This window comes from Corvus moneduloides, chromosome W (assembly GCF_009650955.1).
Source record: "Corvus moneduloides isolate bCorMon1 chromosome W, bCorMon1.pri, whole genome shotgun sequence".
NCBI classification, from domain to species: Eukaryota; Metazoa; Chordata; class Aves; order Passeriformes; family Corvidae; genus Corvus; species Corvus moneduloides.
In genome coordinates, this window is record NC_045510.1 from 20,998,773 (window position 1) to 21,023,870 (window position 25,098).

A 25,098-nucleotide genomic window follows, 5' to 3' on the forward strand; every position below is an offset into this window, starting at 1 on the left:
GATAAACATAACAAGAACAGTTTCAAGACAAAACAAGCCACCCTCCTGAGTCCTTAAATGTCCAAAGAGATTCTGTGGAACATCTTAGGGCTGACAGAAGGGAGACAGAACTCTCCAGGCATGCTTTGTGGGGAAACTGAGGCAGGAGAGGGTTTAATTTCTTCCCTCCCCCTTTTCATCCCCCCCTCGGCATCGGAGAGGAATTGTAGGGAAAGGGAATTGTATAGGGAAGCCATGGGGTGAAAAACGGATTAGGAATAAACTGGGGATAGGGTAAACTTAGGAAGGGGTTCATATTGGGTATAGGATAAAAGGGGAAAGTAGGCTGTGGGCAGGGAAGTTGCTGGGATGGATATTGTTTATAATTTTGTGCATAACGGCTGCCTTTGACTGGAATACCCCCAGGCCCAGTAACATTTGCTGCTTGTAAACCCTTCTTTCCTTGCACTATATCAAACTGTACAACTTCTCCATCTCCTACACTTTGCAGGTAATTTTTAGGGTTATTCCTTTTAATGGCAGTTCTATGGATGAATAGATCTTCCCCTGTATCATCTCGTGTTATAAACCCATAGATGTTTTTGACATTGTGCCATTTCACAGTTCCTGTGACTTTCGTGGCTACAACTCCTCCTATCACGTGCTTGCGTGTTTGTCGTGGCTGCTGGTCCCGCGTGGCCGCCGCCTCGCCGACTCCGACGTCTCGGCCGGGCCCCCGCATTGCGGCTGCTCCGCGCTCTCCGAGGGGCGCTGCTCCGGCGCGTCTGGGCTCTGCGCGGCCCTGCGTTGCCATCGCCGCTGGCTCCGTGCCCTGTGAGTGGTTCCGCTCCGCAAACTCCACGCTGCTTTGAGTACGGCCCTGTTTCTGCTCAGTGCTGCGCTGCGCGCCTTCTCGTGTTGCTGTGGAAACCGCCGCTTCTCCCTCCGCAGGGCTCTCCGAGCCGTGTGCTCAGAGTGGCCTGCCACGCCGATCTCCGGTTCCTGGCTGCTCGTGGCCCACGGCACCCGCGGTGCCTGCGGCATCTCTCCCTCACTCGCGGCCGCGTGGCCGGGGACCCCGAGACAGGGATGGGATCTGCCATACGGCGCGCGCTCCCGAGGGGGCCGGGCGCATCCAGCGCAGGCACCTCCGCCGGCGTGTGCCACAGGGATGGCGGCCGCGCGGCCTCGACCGTGGGACTATGGCCATCCTTTGCTTTAATAGGACCATATAAATGCTCCTGAATAGCTTCACTGACCACCATGGATCCACGCAAGGGTTCAATCACTAATACATGTTCTGTTTCATCTTTCATCTCCCGCAAGATCTCGTCCCAAAAACACCCCTGACAAGATCCAGGAGGTTCAATATCAAAAAGTAAGTCTCGAGAAATATAGGAGAAATTTTTGAAAAGCCAGTTAAAAAAAAGTTCTAGATCTCCCGGTTCCATTACTTTTTTTGTTTTGTTGTTCAAGGATTCCTTTAACTTCTAGGTACATTTCTTTCTGTGGCTCAGAGAGCCCCATTTCCCACGATTCTTCCATAGTCCAGAGAGAATATCCAAACCGAGAAGAGAGAGGTGGTTATTTTACTCACGAATTTTCGTCAGGGATTGGTATCTTGCATTCCTCCACCAGTTTGTCGCAGCGGGGATTACTGCAACGCATATATCAAACCAGGAGTCTCGTAGAAACGAAGTATATATGGACAGATTCGTGGTAGATGTTTCAGAGATGTTTATTTCTCCAGCCGCATGGCCGGGGCTCAGCTCAGGAACTCCGCAGTCACGGGACCCCAGGGTCCTTGGCCACACCAGGGAACACAAACCAACCAATGGGGAATGAAGCTGACCAGGGGCAGGGAAACCCCGTGTCTCCCCCCAGGGCCCCTCTCCCAGGGTTCCATGGCAGGGGGAGGGACCCCAACATCTACCCCCCCACTAGGTTGAGACTTATCAGGGTAATTCATAACAACAACTGAAAGGGAGATAACTGAATCTCTCTTCTGGGTCGGGCCCTCATTCTCGCCAAAGCCAATGTCCAAAGCCCTACCCATGGCATCTTGGTTTCTATTAGCAGCTTCAAAAGGTGTTTATTTCTCTATTCATTGTTTTCTACCCGAGCTGAGCTCTGGGGGTGCCAGGGCCTATGGAGGTTCCATTGTGTTCCTAAAGAAGCCAAAACCCCTTGAAGGATCTTTCCTGTAAAATGAGTTCCCCTATCTGAGTCTATTGCTTCTACAATGCTGTATCTTGGAATGATTTGTTCCAAAGATGCCTTAATAACTGATCCTGTCGTTGCTGAAGCAGTTGGAAATGCTTCTGGCCACCTTGCTAGCTGACATACCATTACCAGAAGATATTAAGCCTTCCCACTTGGGGCATCTCAGGAAAATCCACCTGGCATTTTGGAAGAGACATGCAGCCCAAGGCCTCCCTCCCCTGGCAAGTTACTTTGTAACTTGGCTGTTTGCTTTAGCACAGATCGAGCAACCTTCAACTGCTCATTTTGCCAGTCTAAAAAGACCCCCAGCAACATGAGGAAGGCTTCTGCCAATCCTCAGGAAGTGCAAGGACTCTCTTCACGGAGTTCTTTTAATATTGGTAGGGTCAAAGCTTCTGGTATCTCTTGTTTGCCATCCCTTGTAAACCAATTATTGTCTTTTTTCTCTGCCACACGGCTTTTAACTGTATCTCGAACTCCTCTGGTAGAAAAGACAGCTTCCCGGGCAGTGATGGAGTCGCTGGGAGCAAAGGGGGCATCTTGGAGAGTTCTGGCAGAAGTGTTGCTTTCTGAATTTCTTCATCCACCAAAAAGGAGACAGAGGAGTCCTGTAACATTCTTCAACTACAGGGAGAGGCCATGGGGCTTTTGCCATGGAGTCTCTCAAATGATTGCAGGATGCAGTCCCCTTTTTATGCTAAGTTCCTGGCAACAGCACCCTCTGTGGTACTCGGGAATTACAGACTTCCGGAACTGCCTACTCTATGCCCCCCTCTAATATGCACCCCCATCTTGGTATGGATAAGGAAGAAAATGGAACTATTCCTAATGCTATTAAGTCTTTGCTGCCTTGCTCTAGGTTCAGGAATTTAATGCAGCCTTGATTAATCAACAGTCTCGATTGATTAGTAGCAGTTTCTAGAACTAATACTTTCTTCTGTTACTTCCCTCCCTGTAAATTCCGAGCCTTGTCTAAGGACGGATTCACACGGTCTCTTTGTAAAGACACATCTATGTTACTCCTTTCACTCCCACACCTTCTTGGCGATAGGACGGCTCCCCCCGGCACAGCACCTGGCACAAAACCCCGTATGCACACACACACACCTGCACTTACCCTGCACTCCGCTGCACACACACACACACACACACCTCCCGCACACTAACACCCCCCTCCACATCCCCACCATGCTACTTGCAGTGGCCCTGCCCCTGCCATCCCGGCCGGCTGGCAGCGCTCACTCCTCACATGCTTCCCCATGCCTTGCATTTCCTTGCTGCCCCCTCTGTAGCCTTCCGTCAACCTGCCTTTTCTCCTCTGCCTTGCATTGACTTGCTCACCCATCCCCCACCTGACTTCCTTTCACATTCGTCTAGGTCTGGCCTCACCTTTCCTTTTCCTTCTAGGACCCTCATTGCCTTGCCTCGCCTCACCTCGCAAAGCCACCACTTGCCTTGCCCTGCCCTTGAACCCCTCCCTTGCCTTGCATGACCTTGCTCACCCCTCCCCCACCTGGAATTCAAGACCCCTTTTCAATGACATTTCATGGCCTTGCCCTGCCCTTTCTGCTCCTCCTAGGAATCTCAAAGCTCTCAAGCATCTCCGGTGTTTCAGGCTCACAGGAGAGGAAGACCAGGGGAGGACGCATGTTGCCACACTCATCTGTATGGGCAGCCTTTGTCTGGGAGCAATCCTTGCATGTCTTGAATCTTGGAAGGGCAATTCACATTTTGCCCTTGAGCTCCAGGACCAGAATGAGAGTTCTTTTGCATACAAAGGAAAGCAGGTAGCTCAAGTCTTTTAGGTGCAGAGGAGACATGACCCACGCGGGATGAAGGCCACACAGAGCACTGGGTCCTGGCCACTTTTGTGTACCAGCAGTCCTTGAATGTACTTCTCACCTGCCTTGCCTTGCCTTGCCTTGCCTTGGCAACACAACAGTTTACTTGCCTTGCCCTGCTAGCCCTCTGTAGGTCTCTGTAGCCTTGCATTCCTTTGCATGGCCATGCCCCGCCCTTGACCTGCCTACTGCTTTCCTCCAGGGCCTTGGCTTGCCGAACCCTTCCTGTTTCTGCCTGGCCTTCCCATCAGTGGACTTTCCTTCCTACGGCCAGCCTTGCCTCTAACTTCTGGGCCTTCTCTTGCCTACCACTCCATTTGCTTTCCCCTCACTGCTCTGGCCTTGCCTACCTCTCGCTTGACTTGCCCACAATTGCCTGCACTTGGTTTGCAGCGCCTTGCCTGCATGGAAGGCAAGGGCAAGAGTGGTAGGCAGGGCAAAGCAAAGCCAGCAAGTTGTAGGTAGTGCGAGGCAAGGCAGACGTAGGCAAAGGAAGCAGAGCAAGGGTAGCTTAAGAAGAACTAGACAAGGTACTGAAGGCAAGGCAAGGCCAAGAGACTCGGAGTGCCAGTGTTGCTGGAGCAGATGTTAAGGTACCATGGGGAGGAATAGTCCAGCAAGACATTTCTCTTCTGGCCCCTGGGCGAGTAGGGGCAATTGTTGGACATATTCAATACTGGAGGTGGATCAGTGGCTGGATGTGTTGTATTTTGGAGGAGGGGATGCCGTTTCTTTGGAGATGGGCTTGTAGTTGCTCTCTTTGGCAAGGAAAGCAGGTTTGGATGTGCACATCAGGTGCTCTTAGGGATTTTAAAGGCTTTTCCCAACAAGCAGTTCTCTGGGTTAGAGCTCTTGAGCTGTTAGTGGGAATGCAAAGGCCAAGCTCATGAGCCTTTTGTCCTGGTGCCTTTAGTGTGTGAGCAGTCCCTGGTGCCGTTGTCTTTGGATCCTTACTCTGGGAGAGGGAAGGCTTAGGATGGTATGTAGAGCTGAGAAGGAAAGTGCTGAGAGCAGCGTGTGTGCTTCAAGTTTGAGGGGTGTGGTTGAAGTTGTAGGCAGCAAGAGGTTTCACAGCTGGCACTGTTGTGAGCTCTGTTTTTGCCAGATGGTTTCAAGTTGGTGGGCAGACTCTGCGAGAGGGAAAAGATTTGTTTGGGCCAAAGAGGTTTGTCTGGCTCTTGGAGTGTGGTGTAAAGAAGAGTCTGCTCTTGGAAGGGGAAGATGAGGGAAATCTTTTTGTCCTGACACCGTTGATTTGAGTGCAGGGACGTTTCCAACTTGCCTCTGCCCTTGGGGTGGTTTCGAGCAGCGTCAGGTGCTTGGCCTTCTTTTGCAAGTCGTCAGCGCCATCGTGTGGTTGTTTCGATGAGCGCTGACAGTGCCCGGCAAAAAGCCAAGCGCTTCGCTGGCGCGGCCCCAGTCGTGTGCGAGCAGTTGGTGGAAGAGCTCCGCTGTGCATCCTGCCTCTTGGAGACATAAAAGGATGTGATCCTGCGCGTAGCGGGGAAGCAAGAGGAATCTTTTCATTGTTGGCTGTGCAGTTTCTAAGCGGCAAAAGTCAAGGCAGTTCCAGCACGGCCTCTTTCTTTCAGAACCTTTTCTGTGCCATCATGAACATGCACAACGTGTAACTTGCACCCACTGAACTGCATCAAAGGTCCTGGAGATACGCACTTTCCTTCAAGCTCTATGTAGCATCCCAAAGCCTTTCCAAACATCGAGCAGCTGCACGCAGAGAACAAGTGCTAGAACAAGGTGTTGACATTCATAGGCCCTCTAAAGTCTGTAAACTAGGCGAAACATTGCAGTGACCAGCACTTTCCTTCGCAACTATCTATAGAGCGTCATCACATTCTCTCAGAGTGGCTAAGTCCACCCTTGCAGCCCAGCGTTTCCAGCCACAGTTCGGACTGAGAGATGGGCCAGGTGAGAAAGCATTTGTTGACTATCCCTCGTCTCTGGAAGACTTGATACTCGCAGCGCAATCACGTCCACACACCTTCAGTGTGGCCAAGTTCAAGCAGCTAGAGCTCACAGAGATGGGAGAGTCAAGGACAGAAGATGTTCCAAAAGTACCGTGTAGTGACAGCAGCATTAAAACTGTGCACAGCAGTCTGCAGCACTGTAGACCACGGCTTCTCCGACAGACATGCCATCCCATTGTTGGCTCTCGCAGCTCGGTTGCTAGCTGCTCTCCTGAAGAAAAGAACTAGAAGGAAAAGCCAATGCTGGGCTGCACCTTCCCCTTGCCTCACGTAAAGCCACTTCAACTCCCCGCTGCACTCTCTACTTCCCCTCTCCTTGGCATCGACCACTGTGTTTTCTGCATCTCAGAGCCGAAAGGTAAGCGCCAGTGTGTCCAGGGATGGTTGGAAGAGGAATAAGTAGTAGCACAAGTAGCTGTCGTTGAACTTCCTCCTTCTCAATGGTAACGTGAATTCGGCAGGCAGGTGAGTGCCAGCTATGCTCCATTCTCAGTTTGGACGCTGCGGACACAAGCCCGGTGCTCTGCGCCTTCGTTCGGCCTCTTTAGAACCCATGTCGCGCTTTCATTCTGCCAGAGTCGAACCGTCGTCTACCTCTTGCAGAGAGAGCACTGTGCCGGCAGTGAAATGCTCCAGCCAACTGCTGCTGGTGAAACACGCCTGGGCTATGCACTTTCCCTCGCAGTGCTAGGTAGCACCACATTCTGTTTGCGTTGTAGCCTGAATCTTAACGGAAAGAGTCTCAGCTACGTCTCGCACAGAGAACAGTTTTAGGTCAACAAGCTCACCCAGAGCTTACCCTAGACACGTGGAAACCTGTATTTGCACCACATTCCAGTGGCAGCCCTCTTTCCTTTACAGCCGGCACAGCGCAGTCAGATCGTGGTGCTCTCTGCACCTTCCTACTCAGTTCCAAGTACCACCGCGAACCTTACAGCCTTGCAGGAAGCAAAGACGCGGGTAATCGCTTCGCAGAGAAGAACGTGCCAGGACGAAAAGATGTTCTTCCTTTGTCCTCCCCGACACCCAGATTGTGGCGCTGTGCTGAAAGTCTTGGCCAGCGAAAGGCCAATCCAGCAAGTGTTTCTCTCCTGACACATTTCGCTGAGCGAGGGCTACATGGACAGTTTAGACACTATGAAACAGCAAGAAAATGATTGTACATCGAGCTGAGGAAAATCCATGCACCTAACCCTAGACGTAACCATTACCCTAAACATAAACAAAATCCCAGTTTGAGTCAGAAATCCCCCATTTGGCTGTGGTGAGTTCCGAGCAGAAAGAAGAGGGAGCAAGGTTTTGGCTGTGCCGTGCTCAACTTGGCCTGCCTTTTGCATGGTGAGTATCCCTGGAGCTCCTGGCTTTGTGGTTTTCTAAACCCTAACGCTAGGCGTAACCCTAACCCTAGCTTGAGGGCGAAACACAGCAGTGGGCTGTGGTGAGTTCTGAACAGAAAGAAGAAGACGGAGCAAAGTTTTGGCGTTGCCCTGCTCAACTTGGCTGGCTTTTGCATGGCCAGTGTCCCTGGAGCTCCTGGCTTTGTGGTTTTCTCAATCCTAACACTAGGCGTAACCCTAACCCCAACCCTAGTTTGAGAAAGAAATCGAGCATTGGGTTGTGGTGAGTTCCGAGCAGAAAGAAGAAGAGGGAGCAAGGTTTTGGCTGTGCTGTGCTCAACTTGGCCTGCCTTTTGCATGGTTAGTGTCGCTGGAGCTCCAAGCTTTGTGGTTTTGCTAAACCCTAACCCTAGGCGTAACCTTTACCCTAACTCAAGTATGAGTCAGAAATCCCCCATTGTCTGTGTTGAGTTCCAATGGGAAAGAAGAAGACGGTGCAAGGTTTTGTCGTTGCTGTGCCAATTTTGGACTGCCTTTCGCATGGTCAGTGTGCCTGGGGGTCCTGGATTTGTGGTTTTCTCAACCCTAACCCTAGGCGTAACCCTAACCGTAACCCTAAGCCTTCCTTGAGTCAGATATCCAGCATTGGGCTGTGACTAGTTCCGAGCAGAGAGAAGAAAAGGGAGCCAGGTTCGAACTGTGCTGCGCTCATCTTGGCATTCCTGTAACATGGCGAGTGTCCCTGGAGCTCCGGGCTTTGTGGTTGTCTAAACTTTAACCTCACGCGTAACCCTAACCCTAACCCTACTTTGAGCCAGAATTCGAGCATTGGGCTGTGGTGAGTTCTGAGCAGAATGACGAAGAGGGAGTAAGGTTTTGGATGAGCTGCACTCACCTTGGCATGCCTTTCACATGGTGAGTTTCCCGGGAGCTCCTGGCTTTGTGGTTTTCTCAATCCTAACCCTACGCGTAACCCTAACCCTAACCCTAACCCTAGCTTGAGCGTGAAACACGGCAGTGGGCTGTGGTGAGTTCCGAACAGAAAGAAGAAGAGGGAGCAAGGTTTTGGCTGTGCCCTGCTCACCTTGGCATGCCTTGCGCATGGTGAGTATCCCTGGAACTCCTGGCTATGTGGTTTTCTCAACCCTAACTCTAGGCGTGACCCTAACCCTAACCCCAGTTTGAGTCAGAAATCGAGCATTGGATTGTGGTGAGTTCCAAGAAGAAAGAAGAGGGAGCAAGGTTTTGGTTGTGCCGTGCTCAACTTGGCCTGCCTTTCGCATGGTCAGTATCCCTGGGGCTTTGTGGTTTTCTCAACCCTGACTCTAGGCGTAACGCTAACACTAACCCTAGCTTGAGCCAGAAATCAGGCAGAGGGGTTTGACGAGTTCTGGACAGAAAGAAGAAGAGGCAGCAAGGTTTTGGCTGTGCCCTCCTCACCTTGGTATGCCCTTCGCATGACGAGTATCCACAGAGCTCCTGGCTTTCTGGTATTCGCAATCCTAACCCCAAGAGTACGCCTAACCCTAACCCTAGATTGAGTCAGAAATTGGGAATTGGGCTACGGCGTGTTCCGAGCAGAAAGAAGAAGAGGGAGAAGGTTTTGGCTGTGCCGTGCCCAACTTGGCCTGCCTTTCGCATGGTCAGTGTCCCAGGAGCTCCTGGCTTTGGGGTTTTCTCAACCCTAACCCTAGGTGTAAACCTAACCCTAACCCTAGCTGGAGCGTGAAACACGGCAGTGGGCTGTGGCGAGTTCCCAACAGAAAGAAGAAGAGGGAGCAAGGTTATGGCTTTGCTGCACTCATCTTGGCATGCCTGTAACATGGCGAGTGTCCCTGGAGCTCCTAGCTTTCGGGTTTTCTCAACCCTAACCCTAGGCGTGACCCTAACCGAAACCCAAATTTGAGTCAGAAATCTCCCATGGGGCTGTGGTGAGTTCTGAGCAGAAAGAAGAAAAGGGAGGAAGGTTTTGGCTGTGCCGTGCCCAACTTGGCCTGCCTTTTGCACGGCCAGTGTGCCTGCAACTCCTGGCTTTGCGTTTTTCTCAATCCTAACCCTAGGCGTAACCCTAAACCCAACCCTAATTTGAGTTGGAAACCAAGCATTGGGCTGTGGAGAGTGCCGAGCAGAAAGAAGAAAAGGGAGCAAGGTTTTGGCTGTGCCGTGCTCAACTTGGCCTGCCTTTTACGTGGTAAGTGTCCCTGCGGCTCCTGGCTTTGTGTTCTTCTCAACCCTAAACCCACGCGTAACCCTAACCCTAACCCTAACCCTAACCCTAGCTTGAGCCAGAAATCAGGCAGAGGGCTTTGGCGAGTTCTGATCAGAAAGAAGTAGAGGGAGCAAGGTTTCAGCTGTGCCCTCCTCACCTTGGTATGCCTTTCGCATGGACATATCCAGAGAGCTCCGGGCTTTGTGGTTTTCTCAATCCTAACCCCAAGAGTACGCCTAACCCTAACCCTAGATTGAGTCAGAAATTGGGAATTGGGCTACGGCGTGTTCCGAGCAGAAAGAAGAAGAGGGAGAAGGTTTTGGCTGTGCCGTGCCCAACTTGGCCTGCCTTTCGCATGGTCAGTGTCCCAGGAGCTCCTGGCTTTGTGGTTTCCTCAACCCTAACCCTAGGCGTAACCCTAACCCTGACCATAACCCTAACCCTAAACCTAAATGGAGCCAGAAATCAAGCATTGGTTTGTGGGGAGTTCCCAGCAGAAAGAAGAAGAGAGAGCAAGGTTTTGGCTTTGCCGTGCTCAACTTGGCCCGCCTTTCGCATGGTGAGCATGCCTGCAGCTACTGGCTTTGTGTTTTTCTAAACCCTAACCCTAGGCGTAACCCTAACCCTAACCCTAGCTTGAGGGTGAAACACGGCAGCGGGCTGTGGCGAGTTCCGAACAGAAAGAAGAAGAGGGAGCAAGGTTTTGGCGTTGCCCTGCTGAAGTTGGCTTGCCTTTCGCATGGTTAGTGTCCCTGGGGCTCCTGGCTTTCTGGTTTTCTCAATCCTTATCCTAGGCATAACGCTAACCCTAACCCTACCCCTAGCTTGAGCCATAAATCCGGCAGAGGACTGTGGCGAGTTCCGAACAGAATGAAGAAGACGAAGCAAGGTTTTGGCTGTGCCCTGAACACCTTGGTATGCCTTTCACATGGCGAGTATCCCTAGAACTCCTGGCTTTGTGGTTTTCTCAGCCCTAACCCGAGGAGAACGCCTAACCCAAACCCTAACCCAAATCCTAACGCTAGTTTGAGCCAGAAATCGAGCATTGGGCTGTGGCTAGTTCCAAGCAGAAAGAAAAAGAGGGAGCAAGGTGTGGGCTGTGCTGTGCTCACGTTGGCATGCCTTTCGCATGGTGAGTATCCCTGGAGCTCCTGGCTTTGTCGTTTTCTCAACCCTAACCCTAGGCGTGACCCCAACCCTAACCCCAGTTTGAGTCAGAAATCGAGCACTGGGTTGTGATGAGTGCCAAGAAGAAAGAAGAGGGAGCAAGGTTTTGGCTGTGCCGTGCTCAACTTGGCCTGCCTTTTGCATGGTGAGTATCCCTGGAGCGCCTGGCATTGTGGTTTTCTCAACCCTAACCCTAGGCGTGACCCTAACCCAAACCCAAATTTGAGTCAGAAATCGAGAATTGAGTTGTGGCGAGTTCTGAACAGAAAGAAGAAGAGGGAGCAAAGTTTGGCGTTGTCAAGCTAAACATGGCCTGCCTTTTGCATGGCCAGTGTCCCTAAAGCTCCTGGCTTTGTGGTTTTCTAAACTCTGACCCTACGCGTAACCCTAACCCTAACGCTAACCCTAACCCTACTTTGAGCAAGAAATTGAGCATTGGGCTGTGGCGAGTTCTGAGCAGAGTGACGAAGAGGGAGTAAGGTTTTGGATGTGCGGCACACATCTTGGCATGCCTTTCGCATGGCAACTTTCCCTGGAGCTCCTGGCTTTGTGGTTTTCTCAACCCTAACCATAGGCGAAACCCTAGCCCTGACCCTAACCCTATCCCTAACCTTAATCCTTATCCTAAATTGAGCCAGAAATAGAGCATTGGGCTGTGGAAGTTCCGAGCAGAATGACGAAGAGGGAGCAAGATTTTGGATGTGCTGCGCTCTCCTTGGGAGGCCTTTCGCATGCTGACTATCCCTTGAGCTCCTCACTTTGTGCTTTTCTAAACCCTAATCCAAAGCATAACCCTAACCGAAAATCAAATTTGAGTCAGAAATCCCCCATGGGACTGTGGTGAGTTCTGAGCAGAAAGAAGAAAAGGGAGCAAGGTTTTGGCTGTGCCGTGCTCAACTTGACATGCCTTTCGCATGGTTAGTGTCCCTGGGGCTCCTGGCTTTGTGTTCTTCTCAACCCGGAACCCACACGTAACCCTAACCCTAACCCTAACCCTAGCTTGAGCCAGGAATTGGGCATTGGGCTGTGGTGAACTCTGAGCAGAAAGAAGAAGACGGAGCAAGGTTTTGGCTGGGCCGTGCTCTACTTGGCCTGCCTTTCACATGGTCAGTGTCCCTGGAGCTCCTGGCTTTGTGTTTTTCTAAACCCTAACCCGAGGCGTAACCCTAACACTAACCCTAGCTTGAGCCAGAAATCCGGCAGAGGGCTTTGGCGAGTTCCGAACAGAAAAAACAAGAGGGAGCAAGGTTTCGGCTGTGCCGTGCTACACTTGGCCGGTCTTTTGCAATGTGAGTGTCCCAGGGCCTCCTGGCGTTGGGGTTTTCTCAACCCTGACCCTAGGCGCAACCTTTACATTGACCCTTAACCTTGTTTGTGTCATAAATCCCTCATTGGGCTGTGGTGAGTGCCGAGCAGAAAGAAGAAGAGGCAGCAAGGTTTTGGCTGTGCCGCGCTCACCTTTGCGTGCCTCCTGCATGGTGAGTATCCCTGGAGCTCCTGGCTTTGTGGTTTTCTCAACCCTAACCCTAGGCGTAACCCTAACCCTAGGCTGAGCCAATAATCGGGCATGGGTCTGTGACGAGTTCCAAGCAGAAAGGAGAAGAGGGAGCAAGGTTTTGGCTGTGCCCGGCTTAACTGCCTGCCTTTCGCATGGTTAGTGTCCCAGGAGCTCCTTGTCTTGGTGGTTTTCTCAACCCTACCCCTAGGCGCAACCCTAACCCTAGTTTGCGGCAGAAATTGATCATTGGGCTGTGACGAGTTCCGAGCAGAATGAAGAAGAGGGAGCAAGGTTTTGGCTGTGCCGTGCTCAACTAGGCTTGCCTTTCGCATGGTTGTAAGAGACGGTGCGAAGATCCCTCATCTGTCTCTCGATCATCGCCGAAGACAGACAGCAGTCCTGGCCTGGCTGAGGTGGGATGTCTGCCAAGAGTTGCCTACGGGTGTGCCCACTGGGAACTGGTACGCATTCCTGAGGACACCTGTCCTGTACACCTGTCCTGTACGTCTGTCCTGTACCTGTTTCCCGAAGCAACGGACCCCGTAACAACGGCTGTAGATTTCCCAACCTCTTGGCCAGTTGCCCCTCGCTTCTGAAAAGGACAATAAAGGGACTTTCTGAAATAACCGAGTCCGAGATCTCCCCATGGAAAGAAGACGAATCTATTGGCGGAAGACCACGAGGACTTCATCTCATCCGTTTGTAGCTATTGCCCCTCTTTTTCCCCCTCTCTACTTTGTTTTTCTCTCTCTCTCTCTCTCTTACTCTCTTCTATTGCATTACTGTGTTGTGGGCACTTAATAAAGGTGCATTGTTTTGATTAAAACCTAAATCTCTTGTGTCCTTTTACACTCTGAGATCGATAAACGAACCATCACGACCCCTGCTTGCATTAGCGGATCGTGACATTAAACTGGCATCACGGACAGGATCTGACAGACAGAAGGGGTTGCAAGGTTGTGTGTAGTCTGTAATAGGGGAAGGACATTTCACTCCAGCCGCACCTAGCCCGACACCCCGAAAAGGGTGAGCGGTGTCTAGAAAGCAAGGGGGGTGACTTGAATTTCCCGCAAACTGCACACGCCTGGGTAAAAAGCACCCCATACTCAGTTGAGGGCTCTGTCTTCAGATTTTTCGCAAAAGATCTCTTAGTGTAAAAGGGGGAACTGTGTTTTTTGCTGTGTGTGTGAATTTGGACTGCTTGGTGTAGTGAAGAGACAACCATAAGTAACTTAAGGAGTACCTCCCAAGCAGATTTGGTCTCTTCACCCACCCAGGGAAGTGAAGGGAGACACAGCGAAGCTGTGTGTGTCGCAGTGCGTAATTAACTTTTACCTCCTTGTGGTGGTTTTGATCCCTTCATAAAATGACTGAAAACCCCAGTGCAAAAGTTAAAGCTGTATTTTATGCTCTGCTAGCAAAACATAATGCCCGGCCCTCTCCGGGAGGGGAAGAATGGGCTCAAAATAACTGGTTTAATTTGGATAATGTAACTGATAGAGTATGTTCTTTACAACATGAGACTAGATTTAAATAAAACCATAATCTGCTCTGTTTTAGGGGCATGCCTTGTGGCAGCTATAGATCACCGCTTAAAGCGATGTACTGAGGAGAAAGCAATCATAGATTCCCTTCAAAACCTAGTGGAGATTTTACAGAAACAATTAGATGAAGAGAAGAATAAAAATCATTTGCTAGAGGCTGCTTTAAAAGAGGAATATTTTAAGAATTCAAAGAATATTGACTCACCAAAAGAGACAGAGGAAAAGGAAACTCCTCACATTAACCAAATATACCCCCAGAAAGAACTAATGCTAGTGAAAAATTGTGGGGAAAACTGCTGCCCTTGTATGAGACCTCTGATTAAAACAGAATATAATTATATCAATGATGAAGATTTTGAACCGCATATTACCACTAAACAAATACCATACACGGCTGTTGAATTGGCTAAGTTAAAAAAGGAGTACGGGCAGCTCCCGCACGAATCTGAGACTGAATATGTTTTCCGAGTGTCTCTCACTGGAGGAGACCAAATTCTATTAACTGAACAGGAGGCCAGTGGATATTGGGGACATGGAGTTTTCTTAACAACAGGAGACAAACGTGGCACATGGTCGCTGACTCAGCGTGCAGCTTTCTGGGCCGGGGGACTCAATCCTTTAGAAAGGAGAGACCCTTTAGCTATAGTTGGTACCACCGATCAACTTCTAGAAAGCGTCCACAAAGTCGCCTGTTTGCAAATGACCCATGAAAGGAAATTAACTCCTGGATATGAATCTCCAATGCAATTACCTGTTAAACCTGAACTGATGACCCCTTTAATTCGAGGCCTTCCAGAATCACTCAAAACTACAGCAATTGTCCTTCAAAAAACCATAGCAGCTGTAGGTCCCGTAGAAAGGCTGAATAGATTCCTTGGAAACCCGAGCGACCAAACTGGATCTACCGATCCTGGGTTTACTCCATATTCAACCCCCTCTCAGCCGCCAGGTTCACAATCGAATTCAGCTGCTGGTGATCGCAAAGTTTGGACATGGAGTGAGGTTGCAGAAGATCTGATTAATTACAGTAGAAAATATGGACCTATAAAAATCCCAGAGGAAAAATCAGACAAAACAAAAGGTGTCAGGTACATTAGGGCTCCTCATAGTGAAAAACCAGAGAATGTAAAACAGATCCCTAACCATCAGCATTGGTGGTTATTAGGTATCAAAAAGGGGGTCCCCAGAGATGTGATGGATGGCTTACCCCTTGATAAATTGAGTAAGGTAGTGTCTAACTGGCACTGCCAAAACCCCATTCTACCGAATCCGTCAATTCAATCCAGTGCACCCATCCTCCCTCAGAATCTGGGCAGTGAGTCAAAGCAACTTCTTCCTCAAAGTCTGTGCAGTGAGCCAAAACAACCTCTCCCTCAAAACCAGGGAAACTAGACCCTCCGTCTCTTGTCAGTGGGCGAAGAGATGGAGCATGGGTATACCTGTGAATGCTCACTAAAAATAAAACAGGAGATCTAATGATCACAGCTATTACAGGCCCTAAACGGGCACCTGTAACTTTTCTGATTGACACTGGAGCACAAATTTCAGTGCTGACAAAGAAAGATGCCCACAGGTGCGGAATTGTTCCAACAAAGAACCGATATTGTGTTTTAATTGCCTTGGGAACGCTCTCACTACAGGGACCAAATGATCCTAAGAATCCTGCACACTACCCTGGACAACCTGTTTTGGTACACCTCCCTACTGTAGGAGAAGTACCACTAGTGCTAAAACCCCTCTGAATAAATATGCATGGGTAGCCTCTAATGCCCTAGGGAGAGAGCATCGGATACATACACGCTGGATAATTCCATCATTCTAATTTTCTGCCTTTGGCGGCAGACTCTGTTGTGTTTACTTTTCACAGAAGAACTCCGAGGGACATGAAGAGTCCGGCATGGTCCCTCAAACAAGTTAAATTGCTGATGCAAAACAATGTCGCAGAAATTCAGCCAGCTTGTTCACCTTTCTTGCAAACTTCCTTCGAGGGGTGGACAACCTGGTTGCGAAAGTGGAACCCTTCTAAGAAACGAACGCAAAGAGACATAACCGGTGTTGTGGGAACAGGATTGGGAATCTTAAATAGTATTGATTCAGAAGTACTAATGAATAAATTGGCTGCCACAACTACAGATTTGACTAAAATACAAAAACCACTGCAGTCATCCCCATTAGCTTTGGGAAGCCATCAGTGGTTGTTATCAAACATATTACCAAATTGGGAAAAGGTAAATGTGAATGACCTCAAACTGATAATCGACGCACTCGATGCTACACAAAACAACATTTCTTTGGCTCTCTGCTGCATCCAGGCTCAATTATGGATGCAGTCAGTTGCTGCCTCAATCATAAGAGAAGGCGAAGAAGGCACTTTTCTTACTGAAATTCAGAAAATAATCTTGGACACTGCCACTGATTTTGAAAGACAATTCCAATCCTGGTGAAATTTAGTAAATTTTACCTACGACCCCATCACAAACACAGCCACAGCCGTTGCACTAACCATACGTAATGCTTCAGTGCATTTGATTGTCTGTGGTGAGTTCTGAGCAGAAAGAAGAAGACAGAGCAAGGTTTGGCTGTGCCGTCCCCAGCTTGGCCTGCCTTTCGCATGGTCAGTGCGCCTGGGGCTCCTGGCTTTGTAGTTTGCTCAACCCTAACCCTAGGCATAACCCTAACCCTAACCCTAGCTCGAGCCAGAAATCCGGCAGAGGGCGGTGGCGAGTTCCGAACAGAAAGAAGAAGAGGGAGCAAGGTTTCGGCTGTGCCATGCTCCACTTGGCTGGGCTTTCGCATGGTCAGTGTCCCTGGGGATCCTGACTTTGTGGTTTTCTCAATCCTAACCCTACGGGTAACCCTAACCCTAACCCTAACCCTAAATTCAGTTGGAAATCGAGCATAAGGCTGTAGCGAGTGTCAAGCAGAAAGAAGAAGAAGGAGCAAGGTTTTGGCTGCGCTGTGCTGAACTTGGCATGCCTTTCGCATGATGAGTATCCCTGGAGCAACGGGCTTGGTCGTTTTCTCAACCCTAACCCTAGGCGTAACCCTAACCCCAACCCTAGCTTCAGCGTGAAACACGGCAGCGTGCTGTGGCGAGTTCCGAACAGAAAGAAGAAGAGGGAACAAGGTTTTGGCTGCGCCGCGCACAACTTGGCCTTCCTTTCGCATGGTGAGTATCCCTGGAACTCCTGGCTTTGTGGTTTTCTCAATCTTAACCCTAGGTGAACGCCTAATCCTAACCCTAGATTGAGCCAGTAATCGGACACTAGGCTGTGGCGAGTTCTGAGCAGAAAGAAGAAAAGGGAGCAAGGTTCCGGCTGTGACCAGGTCAACTTGACATGCCCTTCTCATGGTGAAAGTCCCTGGAGGGCCTGGCTTTGTGGTTTTCTCAACCCTAACCCTGCACGTAACTCTAACCATTAGCCTAGTTTGACTCAGAAATCCCACATTACGCTATGGCGAGTTCCGAACCCAAAGTAGAAGAGGGAGCAAGGTTTTGGCTGTGCCCTGCTCACCTAGGCATGCCTTTCGCATGGTGAGTATCACTGGACCTTTTGGATTTGTGGTTTTCTAAATCTTAACCCTAGGAGAACGCCTAACCCTAACCCTAACCCTAACCCTAGCTTGTGCCAGAAATCCGGCAGAGGGCTTTGGCGAGTTCTGAGCAGAAAGAAGAAGAGGGAGCAAGGTTTTGGCTGTGCCCTGGTCATCTTGGCACGCCTTTCGCATGGTGAGTGTCCCTGGAGCTCCTGGTTTGGTGGTTTTCTCAACCCTAACCCTAGGCGTAACCCTAACCCTACACTGAGCCAGTAATCGGGAACTGGGCTGTGGCGTGTTCCGAGCAGAAAGAAGAAGAGAGAGTGTTGGGGTCTCCTCCCCTGCCATGGAGCCTGGGAGAGGGGCCCTGAGGGGACAGACACGGGGTTTCCCTGCCCCTGCTCAGCCTCGTTCCCATTGGTTGGTTTGTGTTCCCCTGCGCGGGCAGAAGGACCCTTGGTCCCGTGACTGAAACAGTTCCTCGGCAGAGCTCCGGCCATGCGGCTGGAGAAATAAATCTCTCTGAAACAGCTATCAAGAATTTGTCTGTCCATATATATTTCCTTTCCACGTGACTCCTGTTTGATATATGCGTGTTGCAGTATCCCCACTGCAACATAATGGTGGACAATTGTGAGCAGAACAATCCCTGATCCCTAAGCGACTGATTTGTGTGAGTAAACCCTGGAAACTTTGGATTCCTCTTCTTGGTTTTGCTTTGCTATTCCGTATCTAAACTATGGCGGAACCGTGGGAAGACTCTTGGCTCTCAGAGCCGCATATGGACATTTATCTTAAAATGATTCTTGAACAACGATTTGTAAATTTTAGCTTGATTCAAGCTCAAAAAGAACTGAAACACTTCCTGGCATGGTTGTTTAAGAACTTTTTCTATGTTTCTTGGGATTTAATTCTTACGAAGGGCTTTTGGAAAACCCTTTGGACACAGTTAATATTGGTGTCAAAATACATGCCGATGGAAGAATATTTTCGTGAATATTATTTAATTACCGAGACTGTTGAGCAATGTCAGCTGTGTCTTGGCGAAGGGAAGCCTGGCGCAGGGACTGTGCGACCCAGGCCACGTGCACCGAGTGCTCTGCGAGCAGCAGCGAGGCAGTTCCCGCGTGCGGGTGGAGCCGCGCGAGCCGCAGTGTCGGCAGCAGAGCGAGGCGTGGCGGGAGGGGCGGGACCCGGCGGTGCCCACCCGGCCCCGTGCAGCGCATGGTGGAGCTAGCCCCATGAACGCCCGACCGAGAGGGGCGGCGCGCGGGCAGCGGCTGGCAGCGGTGGCGGTGGAGCAGAGCCGCGCCCAGCCGAAGCGCGCGCTGGAGCAGAGTGCAGGGGGGCTGCCGCTCGGGGGCCCGGCCGAGACGTGGGTACAGCGGCTGGCATCAGCAGCGAAGCTGAGACCAGAGGAGGCGACGCACGGAGAACTGAGCGGCGCGGCCAGGCCGGGCCCGCGCAGCCTTGAACGCAACCCCGGGAAGAGCACGCAGGCACGAGAAGCCCCGACAATTCCAACACGGGAGCTACCGAAAGAGAGAGCAAAGATGCAGCGAGACAGAAAACAGCAGCCACTTGAAAAAAGGAAAAAATCATAGTAGCTAAGATCGTAGGGATAGTGAAATGGTATAATGTTAAGCAAAATTATGGTTTTATAACAAGGTGTGACAACCAGCAAGACATATTCGTGCATAGAACTGCTATTAAAAAGAATAACCCTGAAAAATGCATCCCAAGCTTGGGAGATGGAGAGGTGGTGGAATTCAAAATTATACAAGGTAGAAAAGGGTTACAAGCATCGCAGGTCACTGGGCCTGATGGTGTTTCTGTAAAAGGCAGTATATATGCAAAAAATCGTAGTCATGTTAGACAGTATCTCCATTGTAAACCCCCCCTACAGTCTCCCTTTCCTAATCCCACCTTTCCCTTTTACCCTATGTCCTATTATCCCCAGTGTATTCCAAATCCGTTTTTTCATCCATGGTTTCCCTCACAAAACCATGCTTTTGCCAATTGTTTCCCCAAAAATCCCTTTCCAATGCCGAGTGGGGGATGAAAAGGGGGAGGGAAGAAGTTAAACCCTCTCCTGCCTCAGTTTCCCCACAAAGCATGCGCAGAGAGTTCTGTCTCCCTTCTGTCAGCCCGAAGATGTTCCACAGAATCCGTTTGGGCATTTAAAGACTCAGGAGGGTGGCTTGTTTTGGTTTGAAACTGTTCTTGTTATGTTTATCCAGTTGTTTTCATTCTCCTTCTATTAAAATAAAACGGGTGAGGTGTTGGGGTCTCCTCCCCTGCCATGGAGCCCTGGGAGAGGGGCCCTGAGGGGACAGACACAGGGTTTCCCTGCCCCTGCTCAGCCTCGTTCCCATTGGTTGGTTTGTGTTCCCCTGCGCGGGCAGAAGGACCCTTGGTCCCATGACTGGAACAGTTCCTCAGCAGAGCTCCGGCCATGCGGCTGGAGAAATAAACATCTCTGAAACAGCTATCAAGAATTTGTCTGTCCATATATATTTCCTTTCCACGGGACTCCTGGTTTGATATATGCATGTTGCAGTATCCCCACTGCAACAAGGGAGCAAGGTTTTGGCTGTGCCGTGCCCGAATTGGCCTGCTTTTGCATGGTCAGTGCCCCAGGAGCTCCTGGCTTTGGGGTTTTCTCAACCCTAACCCAAGGAGAACGCCTAACCCTAACCCTAACCCTCGTTTCAGCCAGAAATCGAGAATTGGGCTGTGGCGAGTTCTGAGCAGAATGACGAAGATGGAGTAAGGTTTTGGATGTGCTGCACTCACCGTAGCATGCCTTTCACATGGTGAGTTTCCCTGGAGCTACTGGCTCTGTGGTTTTCTCAATCCAAACCCTATGCGTAACCCAAACCCTAACCCTAACCCTAGCTTGAGCGTGAAACACGGCAGTGGGCTGTGGTGAGTTCCGAACAGAAAGAAGAAGACGGAGCAAGGTTTTGGCTGTTCCCTGCCCACCTTGGCATGCCTTGCGCATGGTGAGTAACCCTGGAACTCCTGGCTTTGTGGTTTTCTCAACCCTAACCAGAGGAGAACGCCTAAACCTAACCCTAACCCTAACCCTCACCCTAGATCGAGCCAGAAATTGAGCATTGGGCTGTGGCTAGTTCCAAGCAGAAAGAAGAGGGAGCAAGATGTGAGCTGTGCTGCACTTACGTTGGCATGTCTTTCGCATGGTGAGTATCCCTGAAGATCCTGGCTTTGTGGTTTTCTCAACCCTAACCCTAGGCGTAACCCAAACCCTAATCCTAAGCCTATCCAGCATTGGGCTGTGACGAGTTCCGAGCAGAGAGAAGAAAAGGGAGCCAGGTTTTGACTGTGCTGCAATCATCTTGGCATTCCTGTCACATAGTGAGTGTCCCTGGAGCTCCGGGCTTTGTGGTTGTCTAAACACTAACCTCACGTGTAACCCTAACCCTAACCCTAACCCTAGCTTGAGCGTGAAACACGACAGTGGGCAGTGGTGAGTCCCGAACATAAAGAAGAAGAGGCAGCAAGGTTTTGGCGTTGCCCTCCACACCTTGGCATGCCTTTCGCATGGCGAGTATCCACAGGGCTCCGGGCTTTCTGGTTTTTGCAATCCTAACCCCAGGAGTACGCCTAACCCTAACCCTAGATTGAGCCAGTAATTGAGCACTGGGCTGTGGTGAGTTCCGAGCAGAAAGAAGAAGAGGGAGCAAGGTTTTGGCTGTGCCCTGGTCATCTTGGCATGCCTTTTGCATGGTCAGTGTCCCTGGAGCTCCTGGCTTGGTGGTTTTCTCAACCCTAAGCCTAGGCCTAACCCTAACCCTACACTGAGCCAGTAATCGGGAACTGGGCTGTGGCGTGTTCATAGCAGAAAGAAGAAGAGGGAGCAAGGTTTTGGCTGTGCCGTGCCCAACTTGGCCTGCTTTCGCATGGCCCGTGTCCCAGGAGCTCCTGGCTTTGGGGTTTTCTCAACCCAAACCCTAGGCGTAACCCTAACTGAAACCCAAATTTGCATCAGAAATCCCCCATTGGGCTGTGGTGAGTTCTGAGCAGAAAAAAGAATAGGAAGCAAGGTTTTGGCCGTGCCCTGCTCACCTAGGCATGCCTTTCGCATGGTGAGTATCGCTGGAGCATTTGGCATTGTGGTTTTCTCAATCTTAACCATAGGAGAACGCCTAACCCTAACCCTAACCCTAACCCTAGCTTGTGCCAGAAATCCGGCAGAGGGCTTTGGCGAGTTCCGAGCGGAAAGAAGAAGAGGGAGCAAGATGTGGGCTGTGCCGTGCTGAACGTGGCATGCTTTTCACATGAGGAGTATCCCTGGAGCTCCTGGCTTTGTGGTTTTCTCAACCCTAATCCTAGGCGTAACCCTAACCCTAGCTTTAGCGTGAAACGCAGCAGTGGTCTGTGGCGCGTTCCGAACAGAACGAAGAAGAGGGAGCAAGGTTTTGGCGTTGCCCTGTTAAACTTGGCATGCCTTTCGCTTGGTGAGGGTCCCAGGGCCTCCTGGCTTTGTGGTCTTCTCAACCCTAACCCTAGGCATAACCCGAACCATAACGCTAAGCCTAGATTGAGTCAGAAATCGAGCATTGGGCTGTGACGAGTTTTGACCAGAATGACGAAGAGGGAGGAAGGTTTTGGATTTGCTGCACTCACCTTGGCATGCCTTTCGCATGGTGAGTTTCCCTGGAGCTCCTGGCTTTGTGGTTTTCTCAACCCTAACCCTAGGCGGAACCCAAACCCTAACCCTAAGCCTAGCTTGAGTCAGAAATCCAGCATTGGGCTGTGACGAGCTCCGAGCAGAGAGAAGAAAAGGGAGCAAGGTTTGGACTCTGCTGTGCTCATCTTGGCATGCCTGTAACATGGCGAGCGTCCCGGGAGCTCCAGGCTTTGTGGTTTTCTAAACTCTAACCCTACACGAAACCCTAACCCTAACCCTAACCCTAACCCTACTTTGAGCCAGAAATCGAGCATTGGGCTGTGGCGAGTTCTGAGCAGAATGATGAAGAGGGAGAACGATTTTGGATGTGCTGCACTTACCTTGGCATGCCTTTCGCATGGTAAGAGTGCCTGGGGTTCCTGCCTTTGTGGTTTTCTCAATCCTAACCCTACGTGTAACCCTAACTCTTGCTTGAGCATGAAACGCGGCAGTGGGCTGCGGCGAGTTTCGAACAGAAAGAAGAAGAGGGAGAAAGGTTTAGGCTATGCCCTGCTCAACTTGGCCTGCCTTTTGCATGGTCACTGTCCCTTGAGCTTTTGGCTTTGTGGTTTTCTCAACCCTAACCCGAGGAGAAAGCCTAACCCTAACCCAAGTTGGAATCAGAAATCCCCCACAGGGCTGTGGTGAGTTTCGCGCAGAAAGAAGAAGGGGGAGCAAGGTTTTGGCGTTGCCGTGCTCCTCTTGGCCTGCCTTTCGCATGGTCAGGGTCCCTGGAGCTCCTCGCCATGTGGTTTTCTCAACCCTAAGCCTGGGCGTAACCTAACCCTAACTCTAACCCTAACCCTGGACTAAGCCAGAAATCGGGTATTCAGCTGTGGCGAGTTCCAAGCAGAAAGAAGAAGACAGAGCAAGGTTTTGGCTGTGCTGAGCTCACCTTGGCCTGCCTTTCGCATGGTCAGTGTCCCTGGAGCTCCTGGCTTTGTGGTTTTCTCAACCCTAACCCTAGGCGTAACCCAAACCCTAACCCTAACGCTAACCTATTACCGCAGGCCTGGTTCCTACGGCATATCACCGTGTCCCGCAGCCATAGGGAGGAGGAGGAGGAAAAGATCCAGCAGGCAGGAATTGTGCAGCAAGATTGATTTATTTAATTATTTTACAAACCTTTTATAGACTTTTTTCTTCATAGTCTAATTGGACAAAGGACCAGCCACCCCTTGGGGGTGATTGGCCAAAATCCTAAAACATCCATTATCCAAATATTTGCTACTATACCATAAACAAGACTTTTCAAGGTTGCAGGTGGCTTGGTTGTTTACATTCCCTGCTACCTCTTCTGTGAGAGAGAAAAGTCTCTCACGGACTTAGAAAATAGCAAGAAAATCCTCGCTAGCAGCATTTTTGTACCTACAATTCCCACTTTTGTTTTATAAGATAACAGCTCTACTATTCATCCTAAATAGAAATCTACATCAGTTATTAATTCTAAATATGTCCTTAAGGCTTTAACTATCTGACTCCATGACAAGAAATTTAAAGTTCAGTATCTGCTTGTGGAAGGACCAACCCAGTCTCTGTTTGTAGAAGGACCATCCGCCTGATGGTTGACATCCTGGTCATCATCAGAAGAGTCATTAGGCTGATGATCTACATTCTGGTTGCCATTTGGATGGTTGGCATTCTGGTCATCATTTGGAGGTTGCCTGTTCTGCCTCTGGTGCCGTAGGTCAGGGCGAACACATTTTGCAGGTAGCCACCGTACCCCAGTATCTGTAGAAACGCAAGCATACCCACGACCCCAAACGATAAGCTCATGTGGGCCTTCCCACTGGTTAGTGAGTAAATTCTGTACCCAGACTTTTGCCCAGGGCAGTTGTATGTCGCCTGCAGACTGCAATGAGAGAAAATAATTCAGTATAACAGGATTATTTGAATTTTGTGGTACTGTAAGGTGATTAATTGTATACAAAGCTTTTGCTAGCCGGCTCTGTGGGGTTTCCCCATGCATTCCCCTTTTCTGTTTGTCCAAAACACGCTTCAAGGTACCATGAGCGCGTTCGACAATGGCTTGGCCAGTAGGAGAATGTGGGATACCAAAGGTATGGTCTACACCCCATAGGTGTAAAAACTGCCGCGTCTTCTCCGAGGCGTAGGCAAGACCATTATCGGTTTGCACAGAAGCTGGCACGTCCAGGACTGAGAAAGCCAATTTCCAATGGGCAATGACATCACGGCCCTTCTCTCCAGTGTGAGCAGTAGCCCACATAGCCAAGGAGAAAGTGTCAATAGACACGTGCACATATTTCAGCCGACCAAATTCTGGGACATGAGTTACATCCGTTTGCCAAATCTGCAAGGCTTTTAGCCCTCTGGGGTTTACCCCCGCTGGCAAAGGCGCAGCGAGTCCGTGACAGCACAAGCGCTGACAATGTCGCGCGCCTCGTTTGGCGTTAAATGAAACTGCTTCTGCAGGGTACGTGCACTTTGATGGAAGAAACCGTGCGATGCCTTGGCTTGTGCAGTTTTGTCAGGCTGAGGCCCTACCCACGCAGGGTTGGCCAGCATGTCAGCCCTGGCATTGCCTTCTGTTAGAAACCCTGGTAAATTGGTGTGGCTTCGAATGTGCAGAATGTAATACGGATGCACTCGAGCCTGAATCGCAGACCACAAGGTTTGCAACAGCGAAAACAGAGCCGCATTGTTCACCTCCTTCAGAAGTGAACAACCTAAGCGTTGGGTTATATCTGCTACATAAGCAGAGTCAGTAACCAAATTCAAAGGTTCCTGTGAGAATCGCTGAAAAGCCATGGTAACAGCCCTTAATTCAACTAACTGAGCAGAGCCTGACTCATGTTCCTTCAGCACCTGCCATTCCGACCCCTCCTTCCAGGCAACAATGGCTTTCCCAGTTTCCCCTGAACCATCCGTAAAGACGGTGGGTCCTTGCACCGGCACTCGGCTATTTCTTTGCCGCGAGGAAAGTACGGTTGATTTTGCCAACTGCAGTAATTTATGGCTGGGCAGATGGTAAGTGATCTGCCCTGAAAAATTTTGCAGCGCGCTTTGCAAAGGAGCACTATGGATGAGGCTCCACTCAAAGTATTCCTTTGAGATCGGAATGACA